At 32.9% G+C, this 13,089-nt stretch overlaps 1 long non-coding RNA gene across 1 annotated transcript; it reads right to left on the bottom strand.

Moving 5' to 3' along the window:
- Positions 1-11,060: 11,060 nt before the first annotated feature.
- LOC148253380 (uncharacterized) lies at positions 11,061-11,784 on the bottom strand. Its single transcript, XR_015821810.1, has 2 exons — positions 11,424-11,784; positions 11,061-11,345 (listed from the first exon to the last, which is right to left on the bottom strand). It is a non-coding gene; the product is annotated as an uncharacterized LOC148253380 (long non-coding RNA).
- Positions 11,785-13,089: the final 1,305 nt, after the last annotated feature.

The raw sequence follows: 13,089 nt of genomic DNA, 5'->3' as shown, positions 1-13,089 counted from the left end.
CAGGATTTATGTTAAAAACCCCCCAGTGTAGTGGGAAAAACAACGGGCCAAACTCCAAGTCAAATTCACTTTCACAAAAGTCAAGTACATAATATTTTAGAGAAAATACATAAAGTTTTCCCTAACCAAACTCAATTCCTCTTAAATGATCGCAACAAGAAATTAGTGAATAATCCTCTAAAAATTGATTCAAAAATACCAAAGAAAATTACCAAACTTTGTTTACAATTTTCCCTATCTTGATTTCTGTGCCTGTAACCAAACAAGCCTTTCTTTTTGTTTTCCTTGGTGCCCATGCATAGAGAGGAACCAAATTTCAACCTGTTTTGCTTTTCTTTTTCTTTTTCTGAAAACAAATCCATTCTCCCCTTCTCGGCCTACGTGCGTCAGAGTTAAGGAGGACAAATTTTTGATGATGTGTTTTTTTTCAATTTCCGTGAGAGAGTGTGAGACGAAAAAATGAATGCCACTTTTTCTTTTCCAATTTCTACATATATATATATACACACACACATACATACATGGGAGGGTGAAAATTGTTTCCCCCTAACTATTGCAACCTTTCCTTTTTTTTTTCTCTTTCTTTATTAATTTCCACATGGGCTGGACAAAACCCAACATTGTTGCCTTTTGTTTTTCTTCATGTTTCTGTTCAGCATTGTACGCCATGACTATTCTTTGTTTTATCTTCTATGTGACTTTCCCTTGGTATATGCCATGAAAGATATATCTCCTTCATATTTATGTAAGGTCTTTTAATTGATCTTTAATTTATTTCTTATATTTAAAAAAAAAACATGAATTTACATGTCCACGCGGTATTGAGTATGTACATATATACGTAATATTATTGACACGATACTTATATTTGAACGTATTCATAAAATAGTAAAGTAATATATCACTTAAATTGAAATATAAAAATATGTTAATTCATCAACATTCGTTTTTATCTTGTTGGATTTTTTATTTATTTGGTGTAAATTACACCATATACAATGATTGTTGTTTACGAGTATGTTTCAGTAATTATTTTGAAGAGTATATTAAAATAATAATAATTCCACTATTATTGTAGAGGATAACTTCGTGACTTCACATATGACACTCATTTATGCACTAATTGAGTATGTAATCTCAACATTGTTGAAAAAGATGCATCTAATTTATTGATGCTCATCCCACAACACCTCAAACTAATTTTAATTGGTGTGTTTTAGGAATCATCCATAACGAGACACCAACTAAAATTTTCTTAAATATCTTGTATTTTGAAGTTTCATACACATAAAACCTCCATTCGGAAACATATATTTTAAAACTATTTTTTTACCAAATTACTTTTTTAAAAAAGAGTGAAAATTCGTTTTCCAAGAAAAATAAACTTTTCAAAGGGATTAATGAGTGAAAAATAAAAAATTGAGCTATCAACATTGAGTTACATAATTTACATATAAGGCAAGTAAGTAAAAAAATTACTCTTGGCCTTCAATTTGTTTTTCTTCTTATTGATGCTCTTATAGACATTCATAATTTATTTTACTTTTTTGAGTTGCAACATGTTTGCAAACTTAAAAACTCAATTGACATCCTTAATACAAAGTAAGTTTATGTCATTCATCAAAATCAATCATCTTAGTTCGATAGTTCCTCTCGTTTTTATGGATGACGAAACTTAATTTTCAAAGCACATATATATAACATGTAAAGGACCATCAAAGATAAATTGAAAGATTCTCCCCTTACTATGTGCTCCCTATTCTTTTAGTTTTAAAGAACAAGTAAAAAATAAGAACTTTTGTCCTATACTCAACAAACTATCTCAAAAAACTCATGAAAACTACTCACTACTACTTTCCTTATTTAACTAAGGATATGAGAATAGTTTTTCTAGTGAAAAGGAATAAGATTCATTCACTTTTTGTCACAAAGATTTTTTTCAAAGATTTTTCTCTCCTAAAGAGTCAGCTTTTACTATGGATTGATCCCCCCCTTTTTCTTCCCTTAAATAAATAATGTATGTTGGATTAAAAAGGAATCTTTTTCCCTTTTTAATGTCTTAAGAATAAATAAAAAAGATATAAAAGACATAAAAAAATTCTTAGGCAAAAAGGGTGTTATCAAAATCAATAAATAAGTTAAATAGATTGAAATATCAACAATTGTCAAAGATGAATCAATAAACATATCACATTAAAGTATCATCAATATTTAAAGGTATTCAATAAGTTTATCACATTATATCATCAATTTTCAATGATATCCAATAAACATCTCACATGGATGTGTATATTTTATATGATATATAATGACCAAATACACTCATTTTTTTTTTCGCATAAAGAATATCAATCATCATTTAACAAATATATATCAATTTAGTTAATTTATTATTCACCAACCACTATTCATATCAAGAAAAATTAATCAATTAACATAAATATTTTTTTTTTTCCATTTCATGTATACATCATCTATAATGTCGTGACTCGCGCCTTTTTCTTCTGGGGCATGTCCAGAGCACACTTATACTTTTTACTTAATTAAATAACAAAAATTAACTTTTATTAATATATAGAATATGTAGAATCGTTACATCCCCTGAATAATGTAAATCAACTACAATACAATACGAGACTCCAAAATTTTTCTTTTCTTACAATACAAGAGTACTAACTGGTAACCTAATCTATAACTTCTCAACATCTTTTTTCGTATCACATACTATTTTGCAGTGGAATCCTAATTATTTGAAAATGATGGAGGAGTAACATACACTACTCTAATAAGCAAATATCCTGACAGAGTCTCCCCCTATATTTTCCTCAATTTTTTGTAGTCACTGTCAGAATCTTCCCTTAAAAATACTTCAATTTTCTCTTTTCACTTGAGCAGAGTCTCCATTATATTTTCATCAATTTCCTTGTAGGACATGTTGCTTTAACTCTAGTAAAGTCTTGGCTTAATTTTTAAGTTTTTTCTCTAAAGAATCTGGCAAAGTTATGGGATGTTCTTGTGCAATATCTTAAGCCCGCGGGTTCTCCCTTGGTTGGCTATGAGCTTTTGCTCTCTTTTTCTTTTCTTTCTTTATTTTTCTCCTTTTCTTCTTCCATTCTCTCTCTTCCTCTCACAAGTTGGGTACAGTTTTCTCAAGGAATAACTCCCAAATTCCATCAATTTCCCTCACTTTTATTAGATTTCTTCTCTTTTTCTCTCTTTTTCCTCTTCTCTTTCTCTCTCTTATATCTCTCTCTAAACTTACTTTCTCTCAACTCCAAAATGATTTCCCCATCTCCCCACACCCCTATTTATAAGGGAGGGATGTCCATGCAAGTTGTTAAGCATGGAAGAGGTGGAAAAACTTGATTGGTCATTTAAACCTCCTCAAGCTTCATCATTATCCTTATCTCTTTCTTTCCTTAGCCTTTAAGTAATTTTAGAGTATTATAATCCTATCTAGACTATCCCATGTCTTATCCACCTTCTAGGAGCTTCCATACCGAATTTGGGCTCCATTGGATATGTTTTGTGTTGCCTTAGGCTCATCTAAACCCATACAGCCCAAAACTGCACTCCATGCACATGCCTTCACTTCAAATAGCCATAACACCCTCAATTCTTACACGTTTCAGACCCATTTTACCTTCACTTGTTATTTGTTGTTTTCACTACTTAAAAACCAAAGTTGGGCTTGAAATGACTACATTTGGCTAATCTACGGTCCACATAAGTCCCAGAAGGTCCAAACTGTGCAAAAAGCTAGGCCCATTCCTATACCCTTACTTCAAAACTCAATAACTTGCTCAATTCTTAATCGTTTTGGGTAACCTTGTGCTTCACATTTTCCTCACATAGGCAACTATAACATGGTTTTAGTTTGGGCTTTGTTTGAGTCCATTTGGCCCACTTATGGCCTAAACAATCTCGAATGGTAAAAAATGTCCTTTATGTGCATGCCTTATGGTTTGACCTCATATCTCCCAATTTTGCTTCTATGGACACTTTTAATTTTCTACACACTTATGTCTTAATATCGTGGCTAGTCCTCAACCAAATTGAAGTGTCAAATTCTGTGAGTTTTGGTCTTGGGACACAAAGCAAGCCTAAAGGGTCAATTAGGACTTCTTAAGGGATTTCTTCCTTCACATGGGAGATTTATCTTTTGATTGTTAATCCAATTACTCTCTCATATTCTTGAAGCATCTTCTTACCTTCTAGAATATTGTTTTAATCACAAGAAGCATTCCTAGGCCTAGAGAACTAAGTTTCCTCATTAAGAGAAAGTTCTCTTTTTAAGGGGTTCTTTTTACCCTAATTTTATCATCTTCTCTCCATTTGACTTGAAATTTAGTCCTTAATGTTATTACATTTCTCTACATACATGTACATGCATAAATAGCCATTCAAAACATGAGAAATTTTTCTAGAGAAAATCTAGGTCATTACATCCTCCCTCCCCTTAAAAATGAATTTGATCCTCCAAATTCAACTACCCAAGGGTCACAATAAGCTTGAATCGTTGATCTTCTTCTCAATAGATTGTTGATCTCTATTGTCTCCCTTTTCTTAATGCACTGACTTATTCAATGACAACTTATGGCATTATTTAAAAAAATGTGTCTTAACTAGTTCTTCACTATTTATTTCTGACTTACAGGTTACTGACAATTTTACTAAGGCTTGAAACACTTGTCTCCTTAACTACTTGTAAAATGGATATCTTCACTGTATATAGCTTATAGTGATTCTATTGCAACACCTCATGGATAATAGTCATTCATCCTCTTAGTAATAAAATCATAACTCCTTAACTTTTGTTGGAAACCCAGTCTCATGCTTATATTCTCTTGTGGTTCATAAATACTCTCAAGATGGTTAATTCTTTTCTAACTCCCAAAATAAGAGAACAATCATTAGGAACTCGCTTTAAATTCTCATCACACCTCACATAACTTCTCATAAGGGTGATACTACTATCCTTAAATTTAACGAGGTCTGGGTGGTGTGTAAAAATACCTCGATAATTGATCAAATGCTCATAGGGTCTTAAACCTTTATATAATCAAGTATGGAATTGCCACAATGTATATGGCTCTTAACTACTTCTACATGACCACAAAATAATTACTATGTTTGTATTTCCTAAGATATTAAGCTCCCACAATCACGTCTATACATTTTCTAACTCTAAAAATTAATCTTATGGAAAACGGTTTAGTACTTTCCTAAATCAAGACCTTTTCTCCTTCTTCAATGACTTGATATCCAAGCCACGTACTCTTTCTGATTAATTTGTATGGATCCTCAACTTATCAAGGCTTATTCTCTCCATCCAAGTCTATTAGGATTTGATCATGACTCTTTGATTTCTTACGGAATCTCATTCTTAGGCTTATAGTTTTCTCTCATATATTTCCAAAACGAGACATCCCTTTTCTAACTTCCAAAAATATAAAGGAATTTGTCTACACATAGTATCACAGTAAACTATTAACCTCAAGTTTATCGAGTAGGATGACTCTAAAAATCTTAATAATTTATCGGGTTCTTCTAAGATCTTTAAGTATTGAACTCCTTATTATCGGGTCATATTAGGATCCTTTGGCAGTGGGGTCCACCAAAGGTCTTGTTAAAATCAATTACACTGGATAATTGATTCCATCTCTCTAAGGTTAAGTATTATGCGCTCCTAAAGGTTTCAAATGATCACTCATAGAGGGCACGAACACTAAATCTTTAATTTCTTAGGTGGTCTCCCCTATTTTACCTTGTTCACTTGTTTGTATCCACTCAAGATATCTAAGAAACGTAAAAGTTCGAGTTCGGTAGGATCTTGAGTTATGTCTGACAATTTACTTCACTTAGAAATGGAAAATTGGTCCTAATAGTTATCGCACTATTAGTTGTTGTTCTCTAATAATATTTGCCTATTCTCATCCCGAAGGTTCAAAGGTATCATTTCATTTATTCAAGAAACTACTTTTACGAATATGGTTTGCTTATAATCCTCACATGGGTGATAATATACTTGAATGGGAGGATAATCCTTAGATTGGTGTTGTAACTTTTATAGTTTAAACTAGTCCTTAGTAATGGAGTAACAACATTCTTTCCTAATATCTAGTCTTTCTTCGATCAATAAAAATAACCCATATCCTCCAAAATAAATGTTTTATTCACATAATCTAAGGATCCATAACATTCATTCTTCTAAGTTATAACAATGTTTGATCTCAATATTATCAATAGAATGTTTACTCATAATATTTTCTCTCTCAACATATCAAGTTTTCTTCAACCTCTAACCATAAAGGCTTATACTTGTCTCACTTTATAATTTCTTTGGTGAGGGCAACTCTTTTAAATCTCAAGGTTCAATCATATAAAACTCCTCTTCACTTCTCAAAACACTCATCCCAAGATTCGTTCTTCATTAGATCCATCAAAATTCCGTGGGTATCTAAAATATCTCGCCTAAGTCTTTCACTATACGCATGAGTCCTTTGAGATTCTATTCAGTCCTATCTTTTGGACCTTGTATGTAGGCTTTCTCCTTGGTCTCACTATTTCCAACTCTTGAATACTTTAGGGTTAAGAGAGGGTTCCTACTATATTTTACTATACTCATTCTAAGTTCCACTACACTTTTTAGGGTCCGTGTAACCCTAAACCTTGTATTCAATGGGTGTCTTAGAACCGTGCTTTGATACCACCAATCGCAACCCAGCCCCTCTTCTTCTTGGGGCATGTTCGGAGCACACTTACATATAACAAAAATTAACTTTCATTAATATACAGAGTACACAGAAGTATTATATCCCTTAAATAATGTACATCAGCTATAAAACAATACAAGGCTCCAAAATTTTTCTTCTATACAATGCAAAGGCACAAACTGGTCACCTGATCTCTAATTTCTCAACTTATCTTTTATATCACATACTATTTTGCAGCAAAATCCTCATTATTTGAAAATAATGGAGGAGTGAGATACACTATTCTAGTAAGCAGATATTATGATAACATAACTAATACATGCAATATATATAGCTTTCACACACATCAAAACATATATATCTGATATACTTTTCTTGAAAACATATTCACTTTCACTAAAAACATATGCACATTCAAAAACTAAAATCAAAATCATGATTCAGAAAACACATTGTTGCATTGTACAATGTACTACACTTTTACCTGTACCAGATCACTCAGCAGGTATAGTGCCCCACATTGTACAATGAGCCAATTCCCAGAATTAGAAAACAGATGCACTTCGCTACATTGTATAATGAGCTTTATTTTATCACTATTATGGAGGACGATTCACATCTTCCTACTACCATGCATGCTTAGCCACACATTGAACACTTAACAGTTCCCCATACACTCGAAAACGGAACGGTTATGTATGGGCTCACACTTATCACTTTCCCACTACCCCGGAAAATGGAACAGTTATGTAGGAGCACACTTAAGTCTAGCATCATGCAGGTGGTTTTGGAATGACTCACCTTGATAACGAGTGATGCACACTTATCAGAATAACTTTTCATAATATATGGCAAAATAACACTTAAAACACAAGATCACTTTTACAAAGTACTTGCACTTTATATATGAAAATATGTATAAAATAGTAAAAAATACTTGGAAATTACATAGGCCATGTAATCACAACATCTACTTAACTTGAGTCCGATACAATCAATTTAAGCTTTCTCTATTCTGACAGAATCTCCTGCTGTATTTTCCTCAATTTTTTGTAGTCACTCTGTTAGAGTATTCCCTTAAAAATACTTCAATTTTCTCTTTTCACTGGAGCAGAATCTCCCCTTATATTTTCATCAATTTCCTTATAGGATGTGTTGCTTTAACTCCAGTAGAGTATCGTCTTAATTTTTAAGCATTTTCTCTTAAAAATCTGGCAGAGTTTTGGGATGTTCTTGTGCAATATCTTAAGCCCATAGGTTCTCCCTTAGTTGGCTGTGAGCTTTCGTTTTCTTTTTCTCTTCTTTCTTTATTTTTCTCCTTTCCTTCTTCCTTTCTCTCTCTTCCTCTCACAATTTGGGTAGAGTTTTCCCAAGGAAAATCTCCCAAATTTAATCAATTTTCCTCACTTTTAGTAGGTTTTTTCTCTTTCCCTCTCTTTTTTCCTCTTCTCTTTCTCTATCTTCTTTCTCTCTTTGACTTTGCTTTCTCTCAACTCCATAATGCTTTTCCCATCTCCCTACACCCCTATTTATAGAGGAGGGACATCCATGCTTATCCAGACTCCTTCCATGTCTTATCGACTTATAAAAGCTTCCATACCAAATTTGAGCTCCATTTGATATGTTTTTGGCCACTTTAGGCTCATCTAAATCTATGAGGCCCAAAACTGCACTCCATCCACGTGCCTTCATTTTAAATAGCCATAACTCCGTCAATTCTTATGCATTTCTGGCCCATTTTAGCTTCACTTGCTTTCCCTAGTTTCAGCTACTTACTAACCAAATTTGGGCTTAAACTGACCACATTTGGCCCATCTAAGGTCCAAATCGCAAACAAACCTCAAACTTAGGCCCATGCCTATATTTTTATTTCAAAACTCCATAACTTGGTTAATGTTTAATTGTTTTTGGCAACCTTGTGCTTCACATGTTCCTCACATAGGAAACTATCAAATGGTTTTTTTTTGGGCTTTGTCTGAGTCCATTTGGCCCACTTATGGTCCAAACATTCCAAAATGGTTAAAACTGTCCTTCATGTGCATGCCTCATGATTTGACCTCATATCTCCCAAATTTGCTTCTATGGACATTTTCATTTTCCACACACTTCTTCCTTAATATCTTGGCTAGTCCTCAGCCAATATTGAGTGTCTAAATTTGTGTATTTTGGTCTCGGGACATAAATCAAGCCCAAAGGGTCAATTAAGACTTCTAGGGGGATTTCCTCCCTCACATGGGAGATTTCTACCCTGATTGTTAATCCAATTACTCTCTCATATTCCTTAAGTATTTTCTTACCTTCTACAATGTTGTTCTAGTTCTGAGAAGTGTTCCTAGGCCTAGAGAACCCAGTTTCCTCCTTGAGAGAAAGTTCTCTTCTTGAGGGGTTCCTTTTACCCTAATTTCATCATCTTCGCTCCATTTGTCCTGAAACTTAGTCTTTAACCGTATTACATCTCTTTGCATACATATACATGCTTAAATAGCCAAATAAAATATGAAAACTTTGTCTCGAAAAAAATTGGGTCATTACGTATAAACATATCATCTTTTTAAGTTTATAATTGTCAAGTACCGAATATCAAATATTAGACCTTCTTCATAGTTGTTTATCACACATATTATCATAATTATTTTCGATTTGTATTATTAAAAATATAATAATCAAGAATCTTTATAAGTGATTAGTTATCCATGTTCCTCAACTTTCTTGAATTTAAAAATAATAATCAAGTGTTAGACATAATATAAATATTTACTTTGCAGCGAAACTATACATCCCATACAAAGTTTATAAAAGACTATATACTGAGGCCCAATAGGCTATCTACATTTCAAAACACAAAATAAGAGATAAACTAGCTATAAAATACTAGTCTCAAGTTTAAAAAAAATATGGAGTCTGCTCCAAACTACACTTCTCGAAGGGAATCTAAACAGGGCTCTCTAGTGTTTTCCTCTAATATGCATCTGAGAGGGGGGGTTAGATTTGGGTGAGTTCTAATACTCAGTAAGATAGAATGAAATAATACAACACACATACGTTTCAAAACCTTCATTGATGCATACTTGAAAAACAAGAGTTTCCTATTTAATTACCATATCAAATCAAATGCCATAGTCAAATCCCATAACCAATATTCACATCCAAGTCAAATGTTCATATCATATAAACTATTACGAGGACGCTTAATATCGTACTCGATGGGTTTACATAACTCACGTACCCAAAACCAAACTCGTTTTCTGACACAGTTTTAGTACAGTTATTATTTTAATTTAAATTAGACTGATTACAAATCTACGGACGCAGCCGCTTACACATATTTCCAAAGAGTGCAAACAGGATACTAACGAGTCATGGGTGGATGTGCAAATGCTCACAAACATACAATCACAGATAACAAATACAAATGCAATTCTCTAAAATCTCTCCATGTCGCCATCATTCATGCCCTTGGGCCCCAGAACATGAATATCAAATTGCCCAGAGTCCCTAAGGACAACCGAACTACATGTCCCATTAAGGAACCAAAACCAACACCCATAACATAGTGGCTCCTGAACAAATAAGTAAATCAAATACCCCTTAAAGCAAATACGGTAAATCAAATTTAAACCATATTCTATGTTGATTTAATTTTTTTACTTTTATTTTATTTAGTTAAATTCTTATACTTCATTTTCTTTCCCTAAATTCATAAATTTGATTGTAATTCTGAAAAATTAAAATCTTAATTCTTCTCAATATTTTAGTTTATTTTATAACTTATTTATTTTTTTATTTTTATATTTAAGTCATAATATTACTAAGAGAATTTAACTATTTATTAAGTGATTTAATTTTTATCTTTTCATTTGAATTTAAACCATTCATCCTTACTAATTGACCCGTTTTATCTAAAATAATTTTCATAATCCCAGATTTTACAAATTTCCTTTTTCTTTTAACTCGGGCAGTGCCTGAGGGGCATTTTTGAACTATTCTGGGTATCCAAAAACACCCCACGCATGCTCGTAAGCTGCAGGATAGCACACGCCCAGTAGTAGCAGCACCTGGGTGCCGCATGCTTGTGACAGAACCATTCGATTCAATTCCTTGATATTTTTTTCTACTTTCTTTATTTTCTAAGCATCAATCACCAACGCCCATTCACTCTATTCATTCATGCATAAAAATATAATTATAATTTGTAAAAATCACATTTCGAGAGACACACATTAGCTTAACACATGTAACATCACCAAATTAATTCAAGCAGTTTAATCGTCATATGTATCTAAAAATCTCAAATCATGCATCAATAGAATTTCTACCAATCTTGCCCGTTAAACAGACGAGACAGAAGCTAAATCGCATGAAAAATCGATAGAAATTCAAGAATTCTTCTCTGCAACTCACAGTAGATGTTCTTGCAGAGCAAAGTGATGATTTTGAGTTTAAAGTATTTTTACTTTCAGAAATAAAATCCTAACAATCCTACCATATTATCTTAGTGATTAACTATGAGTTTTTAAATGGAAACACAAAACATAAGTGGAATTTGACAAAGAACAGAATAGAGGAGTCATTCAGGGGCAGCAGCAGCAACAGTTTTGGGTTCTAGAGCTTGCTGCTACAATTTGAGAGCTGCATTTTTGTGTAGAAGTGATTGTAAGACATTAAAGAGACAAACAAAACAATTCAGAAGAAGAAGAAATAACTTACCTCGGAGAGAAGAAAAAGTTTCTCCTCTCTATTATACACACAGAAGGTATACTATATTCTGGTGCGTCACACACACACACACACACTCTCTCTCTCTCTTTCTCTTTCTCTCTCTACTATTTTCTGCTCTCAACCTCCCCTCTCACTCACTTGTTTAACTGGAATTTTGGATTTGAAGAAGATGAAGACGAAGTTGTGAAGAGAAGGAAGCTTTTAACTAAATTTGGCCCATCATCTGACCGTCCAAACGCATGTACAACATCACAGTCGTTGGTGTTTTCGGTGGCCAACCAAGGCTAGCATGAAAGGCCAAATTTTTTCTTGACACCTGGCCAGTCCTCACAAAAGCCCACCATGTGGCTCGGTTATGACCACAATTGTGGTGTTAGTGGGTGTTCGGTTTATATTTATATTATACATATATAATTATATATATATACACATACAAACATCTATATATTTATTCCTATGTTTATATATTTATTCATTTATGTATTGATACATACGCTTACTTATACATACCGACATCTATAAAAACTAAAGGAATTTATACATATGTTTATTTATTCATACCAACATCTATAAAAATTAAGTTCAATTCACATATATAAATGTATACTTTATTTATTATTATTCAATTCATTTAAAATATTAACAATTTGGGGAATAGAATTATAATTTCTTTCAAAATACGATTATTGAGAATATTTCTTTCATTAAAATTTCATAAGTTCATTTTTTGCCACTTTTGAAAAATTATAATAAAATTGTTAATCCATTTTAATTTCTCTTTATTTAAATTAGAGAATGTATTTATCAGTGAACAAATCATATGACTAAAAAGATTTTATTAGACAAAGGTATACGGTAGCACACAGTTGACTGTTACACTATGTGAGTTTAAAAAGTCTCGACCACATTAAGGGAGAGCAAGGCACAACTTGATAGTACCTAAAAATGACATCATTATCACCCATTTTTAGGTTGTTAAACTTGAAGGTATCCTATCTAATCCAAGCTATTTTCTATGTTTTGTTGCAGAACATGATATAAGGACAAAACGAGGAAAAACATCATGAAAAGAGGAAGAGTTTGTGAAAAGAGTCATCAGCCCAGAAACAAGCTTTGGGCAACGCTTGGGTCCAGCAGATAGATAGCTTAGCTTTAGGCAAGTTTAAGAGTCCTGCACAACAGCAGATTTAAATTTAAATGTGCACTTTTTAAATATGAAAAAAGATATCATTCTAGTTAAGATCTTAGGCAAAAAATAAAAGGGAAAATATTATGGAAAACTTGGGATAAGCCAAAAATCAAGGTAAAGGATTCTAATAAACATAAGAGAAAAACCTTAGCCCCTTTTCTATAAAGATAGCAGTTACCAAGTAGGTTTATCATCATTCTTCTTCCCGACACTACACAAAGCTTCATAAGTAGATTCCACAATATTGTTTTCCTCACTAAGTATATGGAACTCACTCCTTTCTATGCCCCCCAGATGAGGAAGATAGTGAGGAACCGATCGCTGACCTACCCCTGGAAGTCTATGAGGATACCGTGGACCTACATACCTTGAGTGCATGACTTGTCCCGCACTCTAATGAGTCCACTCACATAGTGAAAGAAAGTGACCTTCTTTGTATTTTGATATTTTGTACTTTGTTGCAAC

The sequence above is a fragment of the Carica papaya genome, chromosome 6 (assembly GCF_054855325.1).
Source record: "Carica papaya isolate Zhongbai chromosome 6, ASM5485532v1, whole genome shotgun sequence".
Classification (NCBI taxonomy): domain Eukaryota; kingdom Viridiplantae; phylum Streptophyta; class Magnoliopsida; order Brassicales; family Caricaceae; genus Carica; species Carica papaya.
This window is presented reverse-complemented; position numbering and strand designations above follow the sequence as displayed.